This window comes from Balaenoptera borealis (assembly GCF_965194805.1).
Source record: "Balaenoptera borealis genome assembly, chromosome: 5".
NCBI classification, from domain to species: Eukaryota; Metazoa; Chordata; class Mammalia; order Artiodactyla; family Balaenopteridae; genus Balaenoptera; species Balaenoptera borealis.
Window position 1 is genome coordinate 5,079,891 of NC_138862.1, and position 13,555 is coordinate 5,093,445.

The 13,555-nt window shown below is 42.5% G+C and overlaps 1 protein-coding gene and 1 long non-coding RNA gene across 3 annotated transcripts in view; one reads left to right on the forward strand and one right to left on the reverse strand.

The window, feature by feature from the left end:
- DSCAM (DS cell adhesion molecule) overlaps positions 1-13,555 on the forward strand; it is a gene marked incomplete at its 5' end in the record, with an annotated part of 739,398 nt that overhangs the window by 152,423 nt on the left and 573,420 nt on the right. The gene's annotated exons all lie outside the window — the stretch shown is intronic.
- Positions 183-13,555, reverse strand: part of LOC309629642 — a 31,857-nt gene continuing 18,484 nt past the window's right edge. Inside the window, exon 2 of the long non-coding RNA XR_014245165.1 lies at positions 183-7,456. This is a non-coding gene — a long non-coding RNA (uncharacterized lncRNA). The remainder of the gene's footprint in view (positions 7,457-13,555) is intronic.

Sequence of the window (13,555 nt, forward strand, 5' to 3'; positions counted from 1 at the left end):
TGTTTAAAAATGCCTTTATGATGTCTGTGATTTGCTTCAAATTAATCCAGTAGCTTGGGGGTGGGGTTCAGCAGGATTGGACCATTGGTGAAGTGGGGGATGGAGGTCCCTTGTACTCATTTTTGTCTTCTGTGCATGTTTAAAATATTCTATAATGAAACCTTGAGGAATGTACGCCTGTATAACAAACATGATACTTTTTATTTGAACCTTCAGAGCACGTGGTCCAACACAAGCGATTGGCGCATCATCAAGCCCGGAGTAGGCAGATTATGAATGTCATAGTTTAAAAATTAATGATACATTAAGTGAAGTGTTGTTTTCCTGCTGGTTCTGAGCTTTGAAGTTCTGGGGCAAGACCAGAGCCATAAAAAAAACGTCCTTTAAATTAGTGATGCTTCTTCAAATTGAGAGCGTTCCCTCTCAGTTAGTAAAATGAATATTTTAGGCCAGCATTTCTCAAGCTGTGTCCATGGAGAGGCTAAGATGGTAGAGAAAAGGTCATGTGGATTCCGGTTCAAAAAATTTTAGGAAATAATATATTAAACAATACCAACACAGTTCTTTACTATGGGACTGTGCGCCACAAATCCTGAGTGATCATGGCAATTTTTATCTTTATTTACTTTTATTTTCTTAGAGAACCCATGATACTCCTTAGAATATAATTTGGGAAACACTACTTTAGAATTTAAGGCAACTAAAGGTGATTTATGTAACAGTAGTATTCTTTTAATCTTTATATTCAGTGATTAAAGATTAAGTATGAGCTACATGTTTACAAACATCACTTATGGGTAGAACAAATCTGAAAATTCTACTTTTCTAGAATCTAGTTTATAGGTGCTTCAGGTTTCATTGGATTCAGATTCTATTTTGTACCTTTTTGGGCATCATTTTTATTCTTACAACTGTAAAGCAAGGCACCAGCATGACTGGCTCCAGAATGGCCAAGTACAGAGTGGGGAGGAAAGGGTCTACAATTTTGCTGGGATGTCATAGCAAAAGGGAAGCAGCCATTTGTGGGTCCTCGTGGGGCAAAGACCCCTAAGAGGGATGAACTTGGAGAGGGAGAGCTGAGAGGTGGGCAGGGCCAGTAAATGGAGGGTCTTCTCAGACAAGTCAAGGAGTTTGTAGGGATAATGGAAAACTGTTGAACACTGGGCAGGGGGACAATGTGACCATGGTTACTTGTATAGAGGACAGTGGTGAGTGGGGAGCAAATGTATCATTGAATGAGTAATTACAAGACACACTGGAGACTTGACTGCAGCAGTAGATATGGGGACAGAGGAAAGAGGACAGATTTAGGGAATGTTTGCGGAAGACTGGATACACTGGCTGAGAGACTGGATGTGAGCAGTGAAAGAAAGAAGATCGCCAGGTATGACTCAGATTTTTGCCTTAAGGAGTTTAGTGGATGGCAGTACTATTAACTGGTGGCAACACATTATTTAATTTTATTAATCAGAAATTTATCAGAAATAGCTTTAATAATAGGCAAAGTCCTTTAGGAACTCGCTTCTTGGTGGGCGTGGGAGAGGAGTCATTTTAGCCCCTTAAGCTCACGAAAAATGTCTTTCCGGAGCTGGCTTTGCATAGACTTTCACAGGACATGGGATTCCTACCTGCTACCTTCACTCACAGTTTTCTTTGTTCTGTTTCACCGTGGGCTTGATCTGACTTCCTCTGATTCTTCCTCACCACTGACCTCAATACATTCTCTTGACTGATTTCAAGTTAGTCCAAATTAAGGAAAGTGAATGGTTTAGACATTTGGGACAAAAAGGGAGATGTCGGCCTCTCTTCTCAGTCACCCCACTCTGAAAACTCTGGATACAACAGTTGACAATAGTTATTATTCACTGTTTCATTTGCTTCCTTTGTTTAAGCTGAATGTAAAAACACTGAGAAACTTTCTGCTCTTTTGTCTGAAGGTGATTTCTCGAAGGGCTGTCTTCTATTCTCCTTAATCTTCTGTGTTCATCTTCCATAGAGCCTTCAGGTAGTCTAACTTTAATTCATCTTTATAAGTTTAAACTATCTTTCTATTCTTTTAAATCCCCTTCCTTATTCTTGTTTAGTGTGTGGAGACTTCTTTTTTCATCTCCCCGCCGGCTACTCTCTTAGCCTTTTCTTCTTTAGAAGAAATTCTTTTAACCTCTCCTTATAAGTTTCACAATTTCCAACCTTTGGGTCATTTTCTTTGCTCACTTTGATCTCCCTCCAAATATTCCTCCATTAAGAACAGTGCATACATTTTCTTCTAAAATCATGCAGTGAGGAAAATGAACTTTTATATCTCTTCAAGAGAGTAAATGTGGTCAAAGACTATAATTGAGTTTCTTTGGAAAAACTATGTGGTCATGCTTCTAATTAGAACATGGATATGAATCCTGTCCTTTTCAACCTGTTTCACACTTCTGCATTGCTTTGTAATGTTCTTAAGTTCTTCCTATTTCTACCTTCATATCAGGATGCATTTTCTCATAATGGAATGGCAGTGTTATTTGATGAAGACTGACTAATTTCTTTTGTACAAGTTACATGAAAAATATTTGACTTGTCTTCTATTTTCTCTAACTGCATTTTGAGTAGGAAGGCTCAGTCACCTTTGCAAAAAGTACCTGGAGACGAATTTTTAAAAATAAATTGTCGAGGGGATATTTTTACACCCATGCTCATAGCAGCATTATTCACAATAGCCAAAAGGTGGAAGCAATCCAAATGTCCATCAATAGAGGACTGGATAAACAAGAGTGTGGCATACACATGCACGAGAATATTATTCAGCCTTACAATGAAAGAAAATTCTGACACATGCAACTTGGATGAAGTTTGAGGACATTGTACTGAGTGAAATGAGCCAGTCACAAAAAGAGAAATACTGTAGGATTCCACTTATGTGAGGTACCCAGGGTAGTCAAATTCATAGACACACAAAGTATTACGGTGGGTGCCAGGGACTTGGGGAGGGTGGGGAATGGGGAATTGTTGTTTAATGGGGACAGCGTTTCAGTTTTGCGAGATGAGAAACTCCTGGAGATTGGATGCACAATAATGGGAATATATTTAAAACTACTGGACTGTCCTCTTAAAATGGTTAAGATGGTTGAGTTTTATATTATATGTATTCAACCACAATTAAACCCTAAAAAACATAAATTATTGCACCTTTTCCCTTTAAATGACTGCATGGGAAAATTGCTTTCGTTCACAAAGACCTGGATGAACTGACTTTAAATAGTATTGCAAGTGTAACATCGTTATTTTACAAACAGCTTCAAAAATCATCATAAGAATTACTTTTTCCTAGTATTTTTTTAGAAGAATGTGATTGGTGACATTGAATTTGGATTTTTAAAAAATCATAGCCATAAATAGACTTGAAAGCTGTAATACCGTTTGGGGAAAAATATGATAGTAATTTTACTAGTCTTTATTTTCTTTAACACTATGATTGGCTGAATGATATGTAGTGGGTACACAAACTACAAGAAACAAGGATTTGGATCTTTTTCGTTAATGCTGAGAATAGCGGCTGGCGTGTAGTATTCGTAGTACAAGCTCAGTGCATATTTGTTTAATGAATGCATGTCGAGGGTATCTACGTACCAAATACAACTTGAGCATGTGGTCTGCAGAAGAGTGGACTCCTCAGCGAAGCACATGGCACTTTTAGATATCAGGACCCTTCATTTTATTCATTTATCACATAATTACTTACCAGTGAGCTTTTAGTTGCTAAGCATTTTGTATCTCAGAGTAAATACTTTAGGCAGATCGTATAGATGAAAATGTTGAAAAACAGAGGGTTGGAGAGATTGGTCCATTGTCTCAAAATAAATGGGTAACAGAGCTGTCCTCTGTTCTGGACACTACATTAGGCAATACTTATTTAGTGAGCACCTACTATGTGCCAGCCTTGTATGCCACACCGCCTCATCTTAGCCCCAGATTTTGTCCTTTAATTTTATTTTTTTCCAATCACAGCCTTTTGGTGGGATTATCCTATAAAAAAGAAAGTAGGGTCCTTTGGTGTCTCCAAGTGCTCTGGAGGGATCTGCGTCTTACATTCAAAAAGTTACACAGGTGCTAGTTTCTGAAAATGATGTGACCGGCAGCCTACTGTAATACAACCTATTAATTCAACAGATAAAGTTTTATCTTCTAATCTCCTAGAGCAGTGTTTCTTAAACTATGGGTACATGAATCACCCGGGTTGGCGGGGGCGTCTTGTTAATAAAACAGATTCTGATTCGATAGTTCAGGATGGGGCCTGAGACTCAGCATTCCTGATGGGCTCCCAGGTGTTCCCAGATGTGCTGGTCCAAGGGCTGCTCTGTGGGTGGCAAGGCTGTAGGTTCTCAGCCCTGGCTGTACTTTGTAACCACCTGGGTGGATTTTTATAGATACCTATGCCCTGTTTGTAGAGATTCACTTTAATTGGTCTGGGCATCCATATTTTTAAAAGCTCTCAAGTGAGTTTAATATGCTTTGGGTGCTGAAGACCACTGCCCTGGGCAAGCGCAACTGGCACTTGTCTGTCACCATGTCACTGAATCCACTGATGCCATTTGGTTCTTTCCAGTGTCTTTTAGGGGTGCAAGGACGACTAGAGAAATTGTCCTAAGACAGCACCCCACACAGGGACTAGTACTCAGAAATATGTTGGCTGGGCAAGTGAGTGATCATTTCCAGACATTGTAGATTATGGCCAGTGACTTGATCCCAGGGCAGTGGGCTAGTGCTGCAGCCACAGTACATCAATATCCCTAAAAATGCTGGTCATTAGATGGTGGTGTTAATGGAGGGGGAAAGGGGCCTTGTATGCCCAGATGAAAACTGGGAGAGGCATTGGAAAGAAGGTGGTGGAAAAGTAAGTTTATGTCTATGATAGGTAGATGATAGATGGATGGTAGATAGGTGGATGGATGGATGGACGGATAGAAAGATAGAAGACAGGAAAGAGACAAACCAAATGTGTACAACTCAGAATGGAGAGGCATAAATTGGTGGTATCCTTTGAGGGACTAAAGTTGGAGGGGCATAGATAGGTACTATGGGCACCAAGTTTCAACAAATGTTCAGCACAATAAGCAAGCATTTATTTGTAGCAGTATGTTTAAGTAAAAATAGAAATGAAGGCTTATAAAATTGCTTCTGGATGAAAATAGCTTTCTCTGGCTAAGGACTGCTTTTCAGATACTGTCCCTTTCCTCCTGAGCCGTGATGGACGCTCAGAGAAGCATGACCTCACTGTATAGGTGGGGAGGAGAGCATGCATTTTTCCATTTGAGCAGAAAGCACTTTCTGGCTTTTTTCGAAGATAGTATTTTTACTGACTTATGAGACCTGCACAGGAAGTGGCTTTCATGGGGTTTTATCTTCCAATCACGTTCCTGATGTCCCTGTTGGGAAACGTCTTCCTGGGCAGGCCTGCTTCTTCCAGAGGTACAGGGTCAGCAAGAGAATCCGCTGCCCCACGTAGCCATGGGAGCGACCACATGAAGTAGCCTCTAAAGATATTAAGGCTCCTCCAGGAGCTTTGCGGGCTGTGCAGGGCCCCTCCTGCAAGCATTCACATTCACTAATGGCCAGTCAAGGAAGCTGGCTAATAGGAATAGTAAAGTTCAGAAGAGAACTAACCACAGTGGCTTTCAGCAACTCTTTTGCCTTGCTGCACATCACTTTGAAATAATGCAGAGTCCTTGCTTCTGATTCTTGGAATGTTTGGTTAGTTTTGAGTCTCCGTTGTTTAGTCCCAGGGACATCTAGCACCGCAGAGCTGCAGTTGCCTGTGAAAGCGGAGGGACAGGGCAGTGCCTGGGGCGTTAGTGCTGAGGGCCCCTGTGCCTTAAGGACAAAGGGACAGAAAAACACCCACCAACGACTTTCCTGTTCTTGTAAAATGAGCCATTCTACATGAAGGCGTAGCTGTCCTGGTGGTGTGCAGAGAGAGCTACGTGCACTCAGGGAGAGGAAGAGCAGGTGAGAAAGGACGGGGGAGCGTCCAGGTCACAGCAAGGCAGTGGCACACAGGGATTGAGAGCAGCCACTTCTGCAACACGGCCGCCTGGGATCCAGGCTCTGTCACGTCCTTGCTGTGTGATCCTGGGCTAGTGACTTAGCCCTTCTGCACCTTAGTTTCCTTTTCTGGAATATGATGATGACACCACCCTTTTATAGGGTTGTTTTAAGAATTAAATGAGATATTGCATAGAAAGTACTCATCTCAGGGCTGGCGTGCCCGGTGTATGAGTGTCACCATCCTCACAATTAGAGAGCTTTGCTGTGGCCATCCATGGTCAATATGTGATGAAGGGCTAGGGGCAGGAGAAAAGATTCTTGCTCTCTTACCTGGCCGTTTCCAGGTGTGATTGGTCTTGTCAGGTCATCATTGAGAAGAGGCAGCTGCACAAGTCCCTGTTGTCCTGGGCTGGTGCTCAGGCAGGTGTGAACCAGGGGAGACATCAGCCAAGTGGAAGTGAAAAACTGGCCTGACACTGCCCTGACTCACCTGTAGGCCAAAGGGCCAGGTGGCACAAGATATTCAGGGAAGGCTGTGGCTGGTGTCTAACCATCATTCTAAAATCTCCCCGTCTTCACAACCAGTGTCATGGCAACAAAGCTCTCTGTCTTTCGGAGATGACAGGCTGCACCTATTCATTGATTAATCCAATGAGTGTTTATTGAGCACAGTCATGAGGTGCAGGGGGTGGAAGAGTGAGCCGTGGTGTCAGGGCTCCTGTACTCATTGGCCTGTCGTCCTGGGGAGAACTCAGATAATCATGCAAATAACCCTCTGGTTATAATAGTGAGACATGCTGGCAATGGAAACAGGGGTGGGACTTATAAGAAGGAGTCTTGGGGACCTGGCCGAGGGTGGCAGGGACGTGTCCGTGATGGGCAGTCCTTTAGGTCCTTTAGATTTAGTGAGAGACGAGGTGGGGAAGGGAATGTGCTGGGCGGGGGAACAGCATGTGAGGACCCTGAGGCGGGGAGATGCTGCGACCGGAGCTGGCCGAGGCCGGGGGCCTGCACGGGCCTGGGTGAGGAGCGGACGGCCCATTCTTGCGCCCTGAGTCGGTCCTGTCCCCTTGTTCCCGTTTTGGGACTTTTTCTCAGGCTGTCTCCCACCAGGGTGTTCTGTCCCCCGGTGTTCACGGGGCCTGGCTGGCCCCTTCTTCCCATTCAAGCAGTGACTCAGAGCACCATCACCCAGGAGGCCCCTCCGACGCTCCCTCCGCGTCCGCACCCTCCTCGCACCCAGCCGCGCTCCCCGTTGTCTTCGTAGCGGTTGCCACCATCTGAAGTTCTGTTGTTCACTTGTGCCTTTGCTTGCTTACCGTCTCTTCCTCCTCCTTGGAACGAAAGCCCCTGAAAGTAAGTCCTCTGTCGTGTCCAGTGCTAATCCCTGTGTGTAGAGCGGTGCCTGGCACGTAGTAGGCACTCACTATGGAACAATGGACAGGGGTTTCTAGTGTGGCCAAAGTTTCAATAATAAAACAACATAAAAGACCTCTCCACTCACAGGTCAAATACACAGTACGAACTTGCAACTCGATTCTGGGCACGGATGACTTGCTTTGGCTGTTTTGCTGGTTTAGGTCACCTCTTTTGGGTCCTTGAGCCTGCAGAGTGGCTGGGAGGGCTGGGCAGGGACTGAAAGGAAGGGAGAGGACTTAGCTCGCTCAGCTTGCTTGCAGCCTCCGTGTTTTTCTTAGCGTACTCTGTCACCCATAGGACGTTTCATGGGCATTCATTGGCCACTCTCCCAGTGATGGTGAAAAGAGCCTCTCTCCACTTCCCTGTTCCTTGCCAGGCTAAAACCCATGATTTCCACCAGCTTCTCTGGAAGCAGGATTACAGTACAAGTAATCAGCACCTTCATCTGTGGGGAAAGAGACAGGGGCGTGCTTCTTCAATGACCGATGATGCAGGGAAACAAACTCTTGGGGAAAAAACATATGCTTTGATGGCAATGACAACACACATGGAGGGTGACCAGATCTTCACAGACACGGCCAGAAAGCCTGGGAGTCCTGGTGGAAGGAGCCCCTTACTCCTCCCGTGACAGCACAGATTTCCTAGACCTCACAGCTGGTTCTGCGTAAATGTCATGGGGGTACAGAGGTGTTTCTCAGCCCCTGAGAAGAATCCACTTCTGTTATCTCAGGCTGTGGACAAGGGGGCGCTTGCAGGTGGGGACAGACTTAAGGAGGGAAACAGAGGCTGTGTGAGTGTGAATGTGTAATTTGTGCATACATTGTGGCCTGCCAGTATTTGGGCAGATTGGCATCTGAATACATATTTACAAATGTGTCATAAACTTATACTTCAAAAGTAGTATATTTTATTTATTTTGCAGCAATAAGCTGAGTTTAGGATTTGGACGTTCATTTATATTAGTCAGGACTCTGATGACCAGTGATAAGCCAGAACCAAAAAAAGATGTTATTGTCTCCCATAACTAGAAATTGCAAGATTCCTTCAGGCCTGGCTGGATCAAGGTGTTCAGATAATCTCTGGCAGGAGCACATCTGACTTTTACTGTCAGTCTTGCTGTCCTGGGATTTCCTCTGGGTGAGACCGGCCCCTCCGCAGGCCGGAGCAGCACACTGTTCACCACCACTGGCAGTTCGACACCAGGGGACAGAGTTCTCTTTCTCCATACAGGCTGGTATGGGCTCATGTCACATACCCAGCTATGAACCACTCACTCTGTCTAGGGATGTAGCGGTTGTGACCTTAGTCTATGCCAAAGATGGATGGCTCCTCCCAGGAAAGCCCAGGGGCTCTTACCTTGAGAGGGGAAGGGGATCCCCTGAGACAATAACGACAGATGTCCATCAACCAGCATTTAAGGGGCAGGACGGGGTGTTGGCCATGTGGACAACTCCATGTTGTATGGGACTGACCCGTGCATGGTGGGGTGGCCCTGGGCACTCATGCTAACGGGACACACACACACACACACACACACACACACACACACACACACACGTCATTGACAACCAAAGAAAGCCCCTGCAGATTTCCAGAGCCTCCCTAAAGGTGGGCTTCTGATGAGCACCTCAGCCCTCACCCCTTTCTGTTTTTTACAAATTTACTTCCATTTTTACTAAGTGCCTTGGAAGGGAGCCCACCAAACCCAGTGGTATATTTTGAGATAAAGCAGAGCCTGGAGAGGCCTGTACCTGACATCTGCTCTCCAAACATGCACTTGGAGGTAAGATTTGGGGCTGGAATCACTTTGGGCCAAAGTGCAACACTCTCATGTCTGCTCTCAAATTCAAATACACCATGTTCAACATAAAGCATGGAACTCACTATGTTAAAAAAAAAAAGAAGGGCATAGTTATACGGTCATATCTGTCAGGATAATAATTTTGATAGATTATAAATAAAAGGGAAAAATCTATAGAACTGAAGGATAGCCAGAATTATACCTTTCAAAGAAGAAATATTAGCAGCAGACTTCCTTTAGATATTTGTTTCTTATATAATTGCTGATGATCATAAAATCTAATGTTTTTTTTCCTCTTTATAAAAAAATTTTAACCACTTAACGCCCTCAATCTTTTTGCTTTCAGGGCATCTTTGTAACACTTACCATGCGCTAATCCCCATGGTTATGTGATTTTTATGCTCTAATCCTATGGGCACAGTAAGTGCTTCGGGAAAAAAAAAAAAAAAAAAGAATTTCTTGATAGGAATATTTTAAGTAATGTAAAAATCTCAATGTTATAGTTTTATTTCTTCAAATATTAATTTACTATATTGTTTACACTTATTTACCAAGGAAGGAACTTTTGCTCAAAGAAATAGGCCTAGTTTTGGAAAATGAAGTTAAGCATCTCTCTGTTTTCATGTTGCCTTGGTCCCTTTGGACCTGATAATACCCCAGTGTTTTTGTACAGTTTGAGGGTATGTCCATTTTGTTAGGGAAATCTATTAATTATTTTATCAGTGTAAACTCCACTAAAAGCAAATAAACAAATCAACAAAATTCTCATCTATACTAAGAAACGTCAATTTGTTTTATAGTCCTTGAAAGACACAGTAGATAATATATTTTTAAATTTTGATTATGAAACTTTTCAAACAGGGATTTTTGCCTGTTTTCTCCCTTGTCTTGTTCTGTGTCTGGCACAGAGTAGGTATTCAGTGAGGATTAATTTTGTTGAAGTGAATGTTGAATGAATAAATGCATTTTAAGTAAACAGAAAAGGACAGAGAATAACAAAATAGGCACTTAAATCTAACACAAAGACAGATGCTTATACTTAGCCACATTTTATTCATCTTTTTCATAAATAATAATGTTAGAACTAAAGTCCCACTCATATTTTCTATACATATTTTGATGCCTTTACAACCTATTTATGAATCCATAAAGCAGAAAAGCTATTACTTGGTGGATTTTAAAATGTATATAAGTGATATCATGCATGTTAAGGTTAGTCTTTAGGTTTCTTTTAAATCATTTCTCCAAATTCTCCCTGCTTTTCTACAGAAACTGTGCACCAAAATATTCTGCTTCTTGAAACCGCAAGGTCAGGGGTTGGTGAGCCTGGGGGGTACAAATGTAATAAGGGTCCAGGAGTGGATGTCCTTGGGCTCAGACTAAACTGCGTTATGAAATTAATCTGGAGGAGAGAGAGGATGATGTCAGATCTTAATGTGATAACATTGCCGTGGGTTCTCCTTGCAATAGAGCAAGCTGCTTTTTTTCATCAGGTATTGAGATGTACATTCCTTTTCCCATTGTTTCTGTCATTGCTGGTTTGGCTTTGGCCACAGGTCATTTTCTGGTTGCTTTGATTGTCAAGGACATTTCATGGCAGAGGGATTCTCTGAGTCTACAGGCTCTCAGTCCTTATCCAAACCTTGGGAGCCAAATGTGTTTCAGGATTTCTCAGATTTTAGACAGGCAACACTGTGCACATTCTGAATGTTTCCTACACCCGCAGTGGTAGCATGGGGCAGCGTTGCTTCAATATTTCTGCAGTAGGACTATGGAATTTTCATTCTGAGTGGGGTAAACAAGGACTAAGTAGAGTGTTCTGTCCGTTTGGGCCAGGTTTTGCCAGCAGGTGAATCATGAAAATACATTTTCAGTTTTCAAGTATTTTTCAATTTTGAAATTGCAGATAAGAGACTGCAGATTTATTATTATGATGATGATGATTATTACTATTATAAATTCATACACATTCGGCCAGCTGATGGCATCACCCCCTGCTTTTCAGCACTAACTCAGCTCTTTCCTTCCTTCCTTCTGTCCTTCCTTCCTTTCTTTCTCTATTTGGTTATTTCATTAGGATTTGGAGAGAGGCAGCATTGTATAGTCTTTAAGGACTCAGGTTTTCAAGTCAAACAGATCTGTGACTACACTCTATTTCTGATGCTTGATTCCTGCTTGGCCATTGTTCCGTGTCACTCCTGGGGCTTTTTTCCTGAGATGATGATCACGTCTACCTACTCCTTGGGCATGTTGTGAACACACAGCAAGGTGATGGGTGTGAAAACACCTAAGGTGGCTCCCAGCACATAACTAGCACTCAGTGAACGACACCTGCAATTACTGCTCCTGTCGTTACCATGCCTTACAATATCACACCACATTTGCTCTTCTTCCTTTTTAAACAATGAATTTATTCACATTTATTTTTGTGTGTGTGTGAAATACATTTGGTCTTTGCTTCCATGTAAGTTACTTGGCCTTACCTGCCTGAAAATATCATCCATTATAGTTATCTTCATCAGCCTTGGCTTTAAATGTTATCTGAGGATATGTTGCACACAGCCACATGGCCGTGCTTGACCACGCGAGGAGCATGACTGCTGTCTCCTGGGAGGTATAGACAGATGGATGGATAGATAGGTAAACAGACAGAGATGGATGATAGATGATAGAGAGATAGATAGATAGATAGATAGATAGATAGATAGATATGGATGATAGATAGGTAGATAAACAGACAGAGATGGATAATGGATGGATGGATGGATAGAAAGATAGATGATAGATAGATAGATAGACAGATAGATAGACAGACAGTTATAGATATTCATGTGAATCCCATATTCTGGACCGGAACCGCCATGAAGCAACATGGGGTTCTGAAGTTACTGTGGACCAGAGCACACCACATAATCTTTCCAATAGGGTGAAAGGAAGAATTCATTTGATCAGAGGTTCTTTCTTTGTTAGGAAACTGTAGCCCTGCCAGAGTTTAATTGCCTCAATTTTTATCACATAGTTAGGGCATATATTTTTGATCCTAAAAGACGCATTGGCAGATCTCTGTAAGCAGAGATGGTTCTTCTCATCCGTTGCTGAAGCCCCTCAATCCCGGTTATTTCAAGGTGCTTCACCTCCTCTCCAAAGGAGCTCTTAGGATTTCAAGTTGATTATTGCGGGGGCTTAAAGACAGAGCCTTATTTGGCCTATTATCAACAGATGGGATGTGCACGCAGCCTTTGCAGCTTCCTATTCATCTCAGTAACTAAAATTTGTATTGTCTTTAGGACTAATATCTTAAATTTGTGATTTTATTTGATTCTTTATTCACCAATTTGAATATTATGGTTGACTGCAAGTACATAATAAGACCCTTTCTGTGATTGGCATTTTGATTTTTCTGGATAAATAGAGTGCCTCTTAATCTGTTTTTATTTTTCTTCCTTTTTTCCCCCTAAATCCCTTTCACTTGTGTTTCCCTGCACATACTGCAGGGGTGTCTCCAGGGGACCTTAGTCTCCTTGTTCATGTGTCAGACTTGAAAGTAGTATTCAGACGCAGCCATATTTTACAGATTGGCAATTTTGATATAATTCAGCATCGTGAATATGAAGATTTTTGTAGAATTCCCACGATGCCCCATGGTGAGGATTTGCAATAAAATTCTTCGTCAGCTCACTGTGACCTATAAGTGTCCCCTGGGCTCAAGTGCAGCATCGTGTTTACTCATGCGAAGTGCAAACCACATATTACTTCATTTTTAAGCCTTGTCAGAAGCAGCCTGAGAAGCACATTTGTCCAGAGGGCTTGACAAAAAAATGAAAAGGTCATTGTCTTCCTAGATCCAGGGACATTCAGGAATGAAATGCTAATGCTATGAACTTGAGAGGAGGTGACATTTGTGGAATTGCCTTTGTTATGTTTTCTTCTCCTGTGATTGGCTTTGTCCCACAAAATCTCAGAAGGAGCCAACTTCTCTGTAACTGAACCGGGCTTTTTCCTCCTGGACAGGGCTTTGGTGACAGCTCCTGGCAGGAAAGCTTTACCTGACCAATTTGTTCCCACCAAGCAGCATCTTCTGAGCTGGAGATTACTGTTGGCCTGTTCTTGATATTTTATTTACTTTTGAGAGTAGGTAATACATTCATAATTCAAAACTCAAAAAGTATTTTAAAAACAAAACATATATAGAGAAAATTCTATTCCCAGCCCAAGCCCCTCATCCCTCTATTTATTCCCAGGTCTGCATACCCTACCCTCAAATAGGTACCTGTTGTTATTCATTTGTTGTCTATCTTTCCAGAA